We start from the raw sequence: 12,580 nt of genomic DNA on the forward strand, positions 1-12,580 counted from the left end.
ACTATACAAAGCAAATCATGGATGACCCAAACAACCAAAATCAGACCGAAAGCATGCCAAAATATGCATAAAAGCTTCATGGAGTCAAGCCAAACTCATGCCAGAAACAAAGCTCAAAGCACACAGCATATTGGGGGCAATTTCATGGAATTACAAGACAAGTACACAAAGCATGCATGGCATGTCTAACCCAACTTTGGACAAAGGTAAATCATGGCAAAATAACACCAAATACCTACTGAAATGAAGCTAAGGTAAGCTAGGCATACAAGCTACAACACAAGCCATTTGTGCAAGCATAAAAAACAACAAAGAGAGGGGATGACCCTCTCCTATTTAGGACATCAAAACCACCTCTCCACCACTAAAAATCCTCTGGATTTTAGTGGTAGAGAGGTCATGTAAAGACCAAAACAATGGCCAAAAGGTATGGCCTAATACAAGGCCTAACAAGGCCTTAGAGAGGTAAGACAACCCCAAACTTCAAAATGACCTTAAACAAAGTTCAAACGAAAGTAAAAACTGAACTTTTCTCAATTATACACTAAGCTTAAAAACGGATGCAAGATAGGTTAAAAGCTTGTGCAAAAATGGAGAATAAAAGGGTAAGTTTCTCACCCTTGTAGACTTTCTTCAAGAACAACACTCCAGCTCTTTTTCTGAGTTCAAAACAACTCAAGAACTCCAAAACCAACTCCTTAGCACCTCAGCAACTCAAGGATGGTGTAACACTAGGTGTCTTAGTGCGAAAATGTGAACAAAACACACTTTTGGTCAGAAATACACACACAAATATATATATATATATAGAGGGAGAGAGAGATATCAACTCTAACCTTAAATTCTAGAACCTCTGAGAAGGGAGGAGGGCCTCCCCTCTTATAGAAATCCAATTTCTAAGGCTTCCAAGGGAAGCTAAATAAGAGGCAAATCCCTCCATACACGTGTATGGAGGGGGTGTAAAGTGGATGCCAGCTGTGACAACTGGCATAAAAATATCTGCAAAAGCAGATGAACAGGGGTTGGCTGGAAAATATGGCCGATTGACCAACAAAAATGGCCAGCCGACCAAAAACAATGCCGACCAACCAAAATATTTGGCCGATAGCAAGAAAAATAGGCCGGTGGCCTCAAGCCAAGGCTGGTGAGCTGTGGGGATGACCCGCAAGCCATTCCCTGCCCTCAGAAGCAAAACACAAGTGTTTGGTCCATGACCAAGCACAAAACAACCAAGTTGAGAGATCTTGAGGCAAGGCGCGTAGCAGAGACCTCCGAGAACTCAAAACGAACACAGACTATGATGATCATCGAGTGTTCAAACGATGACATCCAAGTCTTGAGGACGGTCAAAAATGGGGTGTGTACACTAGCATTCGCAAATGCTCAAAACTGTGAGTGCCATAAGCCACATCTGAAGTAAACTGAACGCCGCCCGTATGTGGTTCATCCTTGATCACGTCAAATTATCCTCCAGATTCACTAATCCAGTGACGGTAGACTTTGCTAAACTAGGTGGGAGGATGACCTCATTGTCAATCAAATCCTGTACTTCGTGGCGAAGACGGAAGCAATTGTCTGTGGCATGGCCAGTTTGTTGATGGTATGCACAGTACTGGGTACCATCATGCTTAGCTGGAAGGGGATTTGGAATGGGGCGAGGCTCAAGAGGTTTGAGGTGGCCTTTCTCAACAAGGACTTGAAGAGCCTTAGACAAAGGCATATAGAGGGCATGGAAGACCCTGCGAGCTCAGGGTAGATACTTCGAGGTTTGTAGATTTTTGCTGGGCACACTAGCAAAAGGGTCGGCAAGCACTGGCTTGGTCTGTTGATTTTTCCCGGATGCAGAATTAGGATTGGAAGAAGCAGTTCTGGTACGATGGTCCTTCTCCCGATTTTCCCATTGGCTTGAACTACCCTCGGCCTGAGTAAGGAAGGTGTCATCCACAGTTTTTGCAGCAACTGCAAGTACCTGTGGCTTATCTAGTCCCTCGGCTTTCAAAGCCTCAACAGCCTGCAGAAGTTGTTCATAGGGATCAGTGTCTTCCTTCGCCTTGTTTTTTCCACTAGCCTCAGCTTGGTGGAAGGTTTGGGTTGCTACATTAGAGCGGAACCCGGTTGTTGTTGATATGCCATTGTCGGAACTTGGGATGACTTCAGGTTGGCTGAGTTGAATTACAATTCGCCCCAATAGCGGGGGCTCTTCCGGCATGAAATTCCCGGTATATGATGCAGTTGGTGGTGAAGCCGACATTCCGTAGGCTAAATCAGCCACAGATCTCTGGAGATCGCCAATCATTCCCATTAGCTCACAAGTGGTGGGTTCACAGGTTTGAAATAGTTGGGGTTCCCAGATCGAATGTGCGGCAGGTGACCTGGGCAGGTGTGGCATGTCAACATCAGTCTCACCCTATATGGTGATTCCCTGGTTCAATGTTGTTGCCATGACCACAATTTCTTCTGAATTCTGTGTCACCACGAGTCTGCTAAACTGAACAGAGGTGATGCGACTGGTGGCTGACGGATTTGATGAACTGGTGAGCCTTGACTGGTCCCTTTCTTTCTTGCCTCAGCGAAGGAGAACACTGGTTGCTCAGAACCGAATCTCTGAACCCCTTGAAAGAGAAAACGGGCAGCATCTCTGCTCAATTTTCACCAGAACAAACATAAGCATAGCTGAATAACTATATTCGACCACTAATCACTGTTCGCCAAATTACTGCCCCAACACTAAATCTGATACCCGCAGATATAACTGATTCTCAATATACAAATGCTGATGCCTGCAGGCCTGATGCCCAGACTTGCAAATTGATACATGCATTCCTGTAGAGACACACTCTAAAAGCACATAGCAAACAAGTGAAAGCCAAAACACTCCTATGGAGGGGTAGGGTTTCCCTGTCCTATTTTGTCAGGAGCCAGGGTTTCACTACGCATGTAGCGGTTTCAAACAACCTATTATCGGGTGAGCAACCTGTCCTAGTTTGGAATAGTCACTATGGATTCCGATATGCACTAGGCCGAATGGTCAAAAAGGGTGCCCCGGTAAAAATAGGGGTTTGTGTTCCCATCGTGGCAGAGCCCGTAGCAGGTCAGCCTTATGGCACGCTTCTCAAAGCGAGCCTCCGGCAAACCGTTCAGGAATAGCAGATGGCAAACATGGTGTCCTAGGCGCACCAGTGCAAATGCAATGCAAAGAAACACATAAGTGTAATCAAAACAAGATATCATGAGTTCGAGTCAAGTTCTCTAACTCCCCAACAGAGTCGCTAGAAACTGTAGGCGCGCCCGAACGTCCCGGGAAAATCTCGTTTTGTCCATTGGGCTTACTACAGTTCGGACTCAATGTCACGGTTCTTAATCTGATATCACAAAGTGCAATGCAAGATCGATAAATCACCAAAGAGTCCAAATCTGGCAAATCATTTTAGAAAACAAATTTTTAGAAAGAAGTGCCAAACATGGACTGCTTTGCCAGATACAGAGTCGCCACCTAAATATTTTATTTTGGGGGAATTTAGGAATCCTTGACTCGTGCCTAAGGCCACGTGTTCGTCATCACCAAAGTTGCCTCGGCTCGGGAACTTGGGTATGATTGGGGAAGGTCATGCAATGAGCACCCCCGCTCGCCCGATTAAAGATCGGCCACTATTAAACATGATATCTTGTTTATAAAACACATGCATTCTTATTCTAGTTTATTAGCCTGGATTTACTATGTGATGCGCACAGCATACAAGTATAGACTAGATCACCTAAGTTGGAACAAAACATCTCATGTTTGTTTTTGAAAGCAGTTTGCTACTCGCAAGTAGGTTAAAATGCGGATTTTGCCACCCTCAAGTGCGCTTAGAAAAAAATGGTGATTTGCCACTCTCAAGTGGGCTTAAAACTCGCAATCAATGAATTGTTCCAATTCAAATAATCCAACATTCACCCACAGGCATTCAGGCAGTTATATCACATAAGCAGTTAGCCTCATGGCAAGCATGCTATCATGGCAGTCACTCACACACATGCAAGGATGCTAAAGCATAAAAACTCACCGAGTACTCCAAGCCAAAACAGAAACTAGTTAGTAATCAATGCATGATCCTAGTTCATGTTAAGATGGCTAATGCATCACATGCAAAATGCAACTAAGATAGGCTCGGCTATTCTAAAATGGCATGTGAGATGTTATAGATAACATGTATTTAACTTAGAATTGAAATACAATGCAGTTAGTTTGATGCGCCGAGCCTGGTGCATGCAAGACAGATGAATGGATGCAATCATGCGAACATAAGGATGCTAATTGAAACATGCCCTAAAACTAACCATCATAAGCTGGTAAATAAAAGGGAGAAAGACGTGGGGTTGGAAGACATGCATCACACACACGCACACTTATTACAACAGGTGGCCCTCTCGACAGAGGGTCCGAATAAATAATATAACACCAACTAGCTAATCTAAGCTAATGTAATTAAGCTAGTTATTACACAACCCAAAATGAATAGTAAATTACAGCTAATTATTACACAACTCTAATTAATTAACAAACTAACTAAGTAAGCAATTAAACTAGCATACAAACTATGTGGAATGGGTTGCCTCAGCTCTGCCGTGAATGATAAAGGATGCATGCATACTCGAGTCGCCTTGTCGGGAAATCCATCGTGATGCCCCAACTCACCTTTGTTGCAATTGATCTCAGAAACTTGCACAAAGCTCCAGAGAGATAGAACTCCACCCCGGGAAACTGTTGGAAGGCTGCCGACCAGCTTATAGGCATGGGAGTCCTACTAGGAGGGCCACCGACCAGTTTTTGCTCACAGGGTGGTTGGCCAGCCAGAAAACCTATGTGTGCACGACCACTCTCCCCATCATTGCATAAGCTCTAGAGAGTGTAGCCCTTGATCCTCGGGCCACCAATCACGCATCTCGATGCATGATGGCCGAGGAGTCGGATTGCACGACTCAGTGTGAAATGAATGCACATATAAACACATAAATGCCTAAACTCCATCATGTGTTAGTTAAGAGGGTCGGCGACCGAGAATCGAGGCACGTTTCATCACTTCGAGTATGAAACGTCCCTCGTTTCCCGTGTTTGGGCTAACTCCTATCCCAAACACAATGCAACAAACATGGCATGCATCGATGCAACTCTAGCAAGCAATCCTAATGCAATGCCACTTAGCCATGCAAACATTCAAAGGATGAACATGCAAGCATGCACCTAGCATACACAACGCTAAAACTATGTGGCATGCATAATGCTCATGACACTAGCATATGCAATGCACATGGAAACTAATGTACACAATGAGATGAACAAGGCATGCACAATGCGATGATCAATCATGCGACAATATGGCATGCACAATGCCATACTCAATGCAAAATAGACTTAAACCAAAATGGATGGGCCTCAGCCACACCTAAATCAGTGGCCAATGGGATGAAATGAAGGCACAAAATACAAAGCATGCATGCACAATGCATTGGCTAATACAAAAGGCCCAAGAGCACAACTCTCAAGAGTGCTCAAAGACTGACAAATGCGCAAGTGTAAAGACACTAAGTGCACTGAAATTATGTAAGAAATGATGCCAAATCATTCAAACAAAGCAAGTAGAGCATGCAAGGGTCCTAAGGCATGAGAGCTATCAAAGAGGACTACACATGAGGCATGCAATGCATGGCAAATATGGATGAACTAAGCATGGACTGAGTTGGAATAGGTCTTAACAAAGACCAAAATGTGCTAAGATGAGGGCCCAAAGTCCTAGGCGTGCAAGCATACACACTAAGGCATGAACTAGGCAACAATGCATAACCATCAAAGGCATTCAAAACATGAATGAAGTGATAACATGGAAAGTCTATATGTTCTGAAATGTGATGTTAAGTGATGCCAAATCAAGTACACAACACAAATAAAACATGCAATGGTGCTCAAAGCTTGAGGCAAGCAAGAGCATTTACACTACAGGTATACAAAACATGAAGCATGTGATTAAGGCAACCAAAAATAGTCCTAGTACATGTTAATATGAAACTAAAACATGCATGGATGGAAGCCAAAATGTGCTAGCATGAGGGGCATGAGGCATAATGCATACAAGGCAAATAAGGTGGATTACACTACACCTATTAGGACCAAGCATGGGATGACTCCACCAACAAAAATCATAGTTATATAATGGCAAAATAACCCCAAATAAGCACTGAAATGATGGCTCGCAAGCAAAGGCATGAATGCATACACAATGGCTTATGTTAAGGCATAAAGGGGGAACCCTCCAACGCATTGATTGAGTGACAAATGCAAGTGCACGGCCATGAAACATGGACTGAAATAGTACAACTAATGATGCCAAATCATTGAAATAAGCCAAGTAATGCATGCTAGCGGACCCGATGCACAAAGCAAACAAGCTAGGTTGAACCAAAGCTATACAAAGCATGTCATGGATGACCAAGAAAACTAAGATCAGACCTTAAACGTGGAAAAACATGAACAAAATCTTCTTGAAGTCAAGCCAAAAGCATGCTAAAAAGACATGTGCCAACATGATGCATGTTAGGCTATTTCATGGGATTGCATGGCAAGTGTATGGAGCATGCAAAGGCCAACCGAACCAAACCAAAACAGAGTCATGGCATGGCAAAACATCACCAAAAACATGCTGAAATGGGAACAAAACGACTTAGAATGACATGCTACTTCATGAAGCATACAAGACTAGTTTGTGTGATTTACACTACAAGTGTATTAGGAATGTATCATTTGACCAAGAGGCCTCAAAAAAGAGCTAAGATAGCCCAAAATATGAACAAAATCAGTTTGTATCATGGCCAAAATAAGCTAGAATAAAGGGCCAAAACATCATGCATTTCAAGCTAGCAAACATAATTTACACTACAAGCATATGAAGCGTGTGAAGGACTACCAAACCAAGAAACAACAGAGTCATGGCATGCAAATGATGGCCAAAAACCCACTGAAACAAGACCAATACATGCAAGAATGACATGCTCCTTTGATAAGCCATGAAAGGGATTATTTTATACATGAAAGAAGCAAGCAAAAGGGGACCAAAACAGCTATGGTCAGAGCCTAGGCAGGTCCTAGAAGTCACCAAAAAGTTCCTAAAACAAGGCTTAGACGTATGCAAATGAAGGCTCCTTTGTAAGGCCAAAAATGCTAGTGAACAAAACAATGAGGGAGAGGGTCACCCCTCTCTGATTTTGGCTCTCAAAAACACATTTAATCACTGAAAATCCATTGGATTTCAATGGTTAAAAGGCCAAGCGAAGGTCAACACAAAGGCCTTAGGGCATGGCTCAAAACAAGGCAAAATGAAGCATGCAAGGGGGTAGATGACCCCCAACAACAAAATGACCTTAAACAAACATCAAAAGGACCTCAAAAAAAGACTTTTTTCAGTTAACAACAAAGCTCAAATATGCATGCAAATAAGGCTAAGAGATGGATCCAAATAAAGCTTAAAAGAGGAAAAAAAATGTTACCCTTGTAGCTCAGAAAAACCAGCAACTTCTCCAGCCCAAAACCAACTCTTTGAGACCTCTCAAGACCCTCCAAGAACCTTAGAACAATGGTGGATGTGTGTGGCTATGAGGTGTGGTGTAATAGCTCAAGAACAAGACCCTTTTGGACTCAAAGTGTAGAGATATAGAGAGGGATATATCTTGGAGCCTTAGAGCAATTTCATAACCTGGTATTAGGAGAGGAAGGCTCTCTCTTATAGAGATACAAGGCCAAAGCTTCTTCAAGAAGCTAAAAAACAAGGCTCAAGATCCTCCATACACGTGTATGGAGGATGCAGTCTATGCCTTCGAGCTGGCACAACTGGCAACAACTCACAGAGACAAAATTGGAGGGAGCAGGCCAGTTAAGGTGGTCGGCCGACCACTTCCCTTAGTCGGCCAACCAATTCAAAAGGTTCAACTCAAAAAAGGTGGTCGGCCAGCCCATTTGATGGTCTCCACATTGAATGCAAGCTAGTGGTATGGTGGGAGACCAGTAAATGTGGCTCAAAAACCAAGGAGACCAGCTTCCTGACAAGAAAATCAGCTAGCGGGAGAAAAGTGGTCTCCAAGGAGAAAAGGTGCTCTCCCACCCTTGTACCACCTCCCAAACAATGAAAACAAGGTCCATGCCAAAAATGAACCAAGACGGATGCAAAACGAGGGTTCGGGGGTCAAGACGCGCAGCTGGGTGCCCCGAAAACAGGCTATTAAGCATCGAAAGCGGCGTGCGACCACAAAGGTGGTCTCTCGGGCCACAGTGTCCCTCCAGAGAGAGGAAGAAAGGTGTGTGCCAAAAACCGTGCCAAACGGACAAAGTTAAGCGGTCCCGAACCGAGACGCACGGCCGACGGCTCCGAAAATCGAAAACTGGTCTCCAAACGGGAACAGTGGTCTACGACCACGAAAAGTACCCTACGACCACTGAGAGATGGTCTACAAGACCTCTCCCTTCCTTCAGGAAGAGAAAACAAGACCTGTTCGCAAACCGAGGCAAAGCACAAAGGGGCCCGAGGTCCGGGGGTAAGGACCTCAGCTGAAACTCCGAAACATCAGAACGAGCACAACATGCACAATCACCGAGCGCTGAATCAATGACATCTGAGTCTTAAGGTCGGTCAAAAATGGGGTGTCTACAGCGGGGACCCTGTTTTCCGGAATTTTGAAAATGCATTATGTGTTCTGTTTTCCGTTCCCTTTCACTTCTAAGTACTCTTAGGCATACATTGAGCATTGTAATTGAATTAAAAAGATAAGAATGAAGCCTAAAGAGGAATATGTGGATTAAAGAACGGATTGAACTATTTGTGACCCATATGTGTTATGTGATATATAGGGTCAAGCTCCAAGGCAAATCCACAAGCCGATCACTGTGAGTAATATCTGAAATATGTTGTTGTCCAATTGCTTACTTCTATGTAAGTTTTGTAAAGTTCATTAATTTGAATGGTGGACACAGTTTGATATGAAAGTTTGAAAAGGCCGAATGGCCAGTTTGATATGAAAGTTTGAAAAGGCCAGAGGCCGTTTTGACAAGAATGAATGATTGGGCCGAAGACCGATTGACATGAATGATTGGGCCGAAGGCCGATTGACATAAATGATTGGGCCAAAGGCTGTTTTGACACAAATGAAAGTTTGACATGCATGAATGGGCCAGAGGCCAGTTTGACACGCATGAATGGGCCAAAGGCCAGTTTGACATGAATGAATGGGCCAGAGGCCAGTTTGACATGCATGGATGGGCCAGAGGCCAGCTTGGCATGAATGAAAGTTGAATGGGCCAAAGGCCAGTTTGACAAATGGAAGATGAATGGGCCAAAGGCCAGTATGTTTGGAATAAATAAGGTTTTGAAGAGTCGGCCCTTGCGTCTCACGCACGAGACGCGTCTTCGCCTTTCTGACATTCTATGTTATTTTGTCATGTTGGCGAGGGCTTTGGTGTACGTCTGTATATAGCGTTGTTTTGGCTGACTTAGATTTGAATGATCCTGTCTGTATAGAACTTTACGTTACTATACTTTCTGTTTGTGGGTTATTAACATATGTATGTATGGAATGTTAGAATGTGCATATAAGCACGGCTCTATGGACAAAGTTTTTAAAATTGCTTCCGTTTGGCCCCCGTTAACTTTGTTAAAATACGTCTAGTTTGGTTTGAGGCCGTAGGTAATCTCATGATTACTGGCCGGTTATGCCCTTAACCCACGGGGGCGGGTTCGTGTCATGACATCTTGCACCCTTCACCCCCTCTTTAACTTGCGCTATTACGCTTGTTAATCGCGTTGTTTCGCACCCCTCTTTAACTTGTGCTGTTACGCTCATTAATTGCGTTGTTTCGCACCTTTTTACTTGCGCTGTTACGCATGCTTTACCTGCGCTGTTTCATACTACTTTACTTACGCTGTTATGCACCTCTTTACTTGCGCTGCTATGCATGATTTACTTGCGCTATTACGCACTGCTTTACTTGCGTTGTTTTGCACCTCTTTACTTGCGATGTTACCCATGTTCTACTTGTTTTACTTGCGCTGTTACGCATGTCTTCTTCTTTAACTTGCGCTGTTACGCATGTTTTATTTCTTTTACTTGCGCTGTTACGCATGTTCTACTTGTTTTACTTGCGCTGTTATGCATGTTTTACTTGCGCTGTTACGCATGTTCCACCCACGTTGTCTTGCACCTTTAAGATTGCATTATCTTGCACCCCTCTACTTGCATTGTCATGCACTACTTCATTTGCGTTGCACGCACTTTTCACTTGAATTGCTATGCATGTTTCTAACGATATTGTACCTGTTGAGTTTCTTTCTTTTACAGGCACGATATTGTATGTACGGTTCATTTGAAACTGACGCGACCAGATGAACCAGGCAGGTATTGTATTTACTCCGCGTGAGACATGGCGAGAATGGTACAATTCTCATACATCTTTTCTGCATGTAATGTAGTTTGATTTGTATTCATTCGCCTAAAACTGTTGCATTTACTGTATATAATTGCTTCATTACAGCTTTCTTTACATAACCATAAGTTATGCTCTTGCATCGTGCATGTCATTTGCATTTTGCCCCAGTTTGCGGGCATATCTCTATATGTTTTTTTTTTAATGTTAGCCTGAGTCTTCGGCCTTGTCAAAAATGGGTCATCTCTGGGCCTTGACATTCACTCCCGTCACTTTGTGACTTTCGAGTTCTGTCAAAGAGGGACAACTGTAGACACCCCATTCTTGACCGTCTTCAAGACTTGGTTGTGCTTGCAGGTACATGCAACAACTAGTTCGATTGCTCGTCGAGTTCTCGACTGTCGCGGCGGAACGTCACAGGTTTGAGCTTCCCAAACCCTATATCCTTTCTGCCCCTTTTTTGGACCATGTATTGGCCCATCCAGTTTGAATCTCTTGGTGCACTGCCAGCCCATTTTGGCCCTGCCGACCATGTATTTGTTACTGCCGGCCATTGATGAAGCCTACCGGCCATCAATAAGCCACTGCCGGCCACTGCTGATGGCCGGCAGAACCCTTGTCTCAGCAGGTTTCACACCAGATCTTTTGAGCCAACTGGTTTTCACTCCTTTCCCCTCTATAAACGTGTATGGAGGGATGAAGCTCTTGCCAAGCTTGTTCAACAAGCTTTGCATTGCTCCTCTTCTATATAAAGAGAGGCCCTCTCTCCTTAGCAGAGGTTCAACCATTTTTAGAGAAGAAAGACCTCTCTCTCTATATATTTCTCATTCCCTCTCTCTATATTGCATAGAATATTGTTCTAAAGTCCGTTTTTCTTACACTTTTACACTACAACACATAGAGATACACCACCATCTTTGGGATGAAGTCCTTAGCAGTGTTACTTGAGCTCTGAAACTTGGGTTTTGGCCCCTGAGGTTGCTGGTTTCGAAGTTGATCTTCAAGGGTGAGTATATTCCCCATTTTAGCATTTATTTGTACCTCATTTTGGGCATCCTTGAATATTTCTTTAGGCCTTGCTTTCAACTGAAAAAAGTTATGTGTTTGAGTGCTTTTGATGATTGTTTAAGGTCTTCTTGGTGTGAAAGGTGCACAACCCTCTTGTTTGCCTTGTTTGGCCTTGTTTTGTACCATGCCTTAGGCCTTCAAGGTAGTCTTGGTTTGGCCTTTTATCCACTGAAATCTAGCGGATTTTTAGTGGTAGCCATGTGGTTTTGAGGCCTAAAACCAGAGGGGGGTGACCCCTTCTCTTTTTGTTTTGTTTGCTTGAGTTTTTGGCCTATCAAAGGAGCATGTATCCTGATACTTTTGAGGTTTGGTTCAGGCCCTTTTTTGTGAATTTTAGGACCTGCCTTGACTCTGTCCATGGCTAGTTTGGTCATCTTTTGCATGCTTCTTATATGTGTAGTGTAATCTCATTTGTGACTCATCAAAGTAGCATGTTTTCCTAGCTTATGTTGAGTCCATTTCAGTATGTTTTTGGTGATATTTTTCCATGACATAACTCTGTCTAAATTTGGTTTGGTCATCTTTTGCATGCTCCATATACTTGTAGAACAAATCTTGCTTACTAGCCCTATGTGCATGTTGATTTGACTCATCATTCCAGCATATTTTGGCTTTGCTCCAGCATGATTTTATTCTTATTTTGGGCTGTTCTAGGACTATTTTGGGGTGCCATGGTCATATCACTCATGTTTTGTATAGCTATATTGTAAATGCTTTGGCTAGCCTTGGGTTTTGAGGCCTCTACCATGCCATACATGTGATGTTTGCATGCTTTGCCATCATTTCGAATGTTATTTCAGTCCATAAAATTTGGTCATACACCTACATTTGACATGCTTTAAATGCCTTGAAGAGTTTCTGTTTTATGCCTCATGAATGGATCATTGTGCATGCCATTAAGCCTAGGCCTTTGGGTCATCATATCAGTGCATTTTTGGTCTTGTTATACCATGATGTAACTCAGTTTTATACTATCCAAGTCATGCCATGTTTGGTTTTAATAGGTGTAATGTAATACCCCTTTTGTAGCCTTGCATGCTCTATGTTTTTGACCTTTGTTCTAGCTTG

Source organism: Camellia sinensis, chromosome 8 (genome assembly GCF_055761805.1).
Source record: "Camellia sinensis isolate YWXY chromosome 8, ASM5576180v1, whole genome shotgun sequence".
In the NCBI taxonomy this organism is placed as follows: Eukaryota; Viridiplantae; Streptophyta; class Magnoliopsida; order Ericales; family Theaceae; genus Camellia; species Camellia sinensis.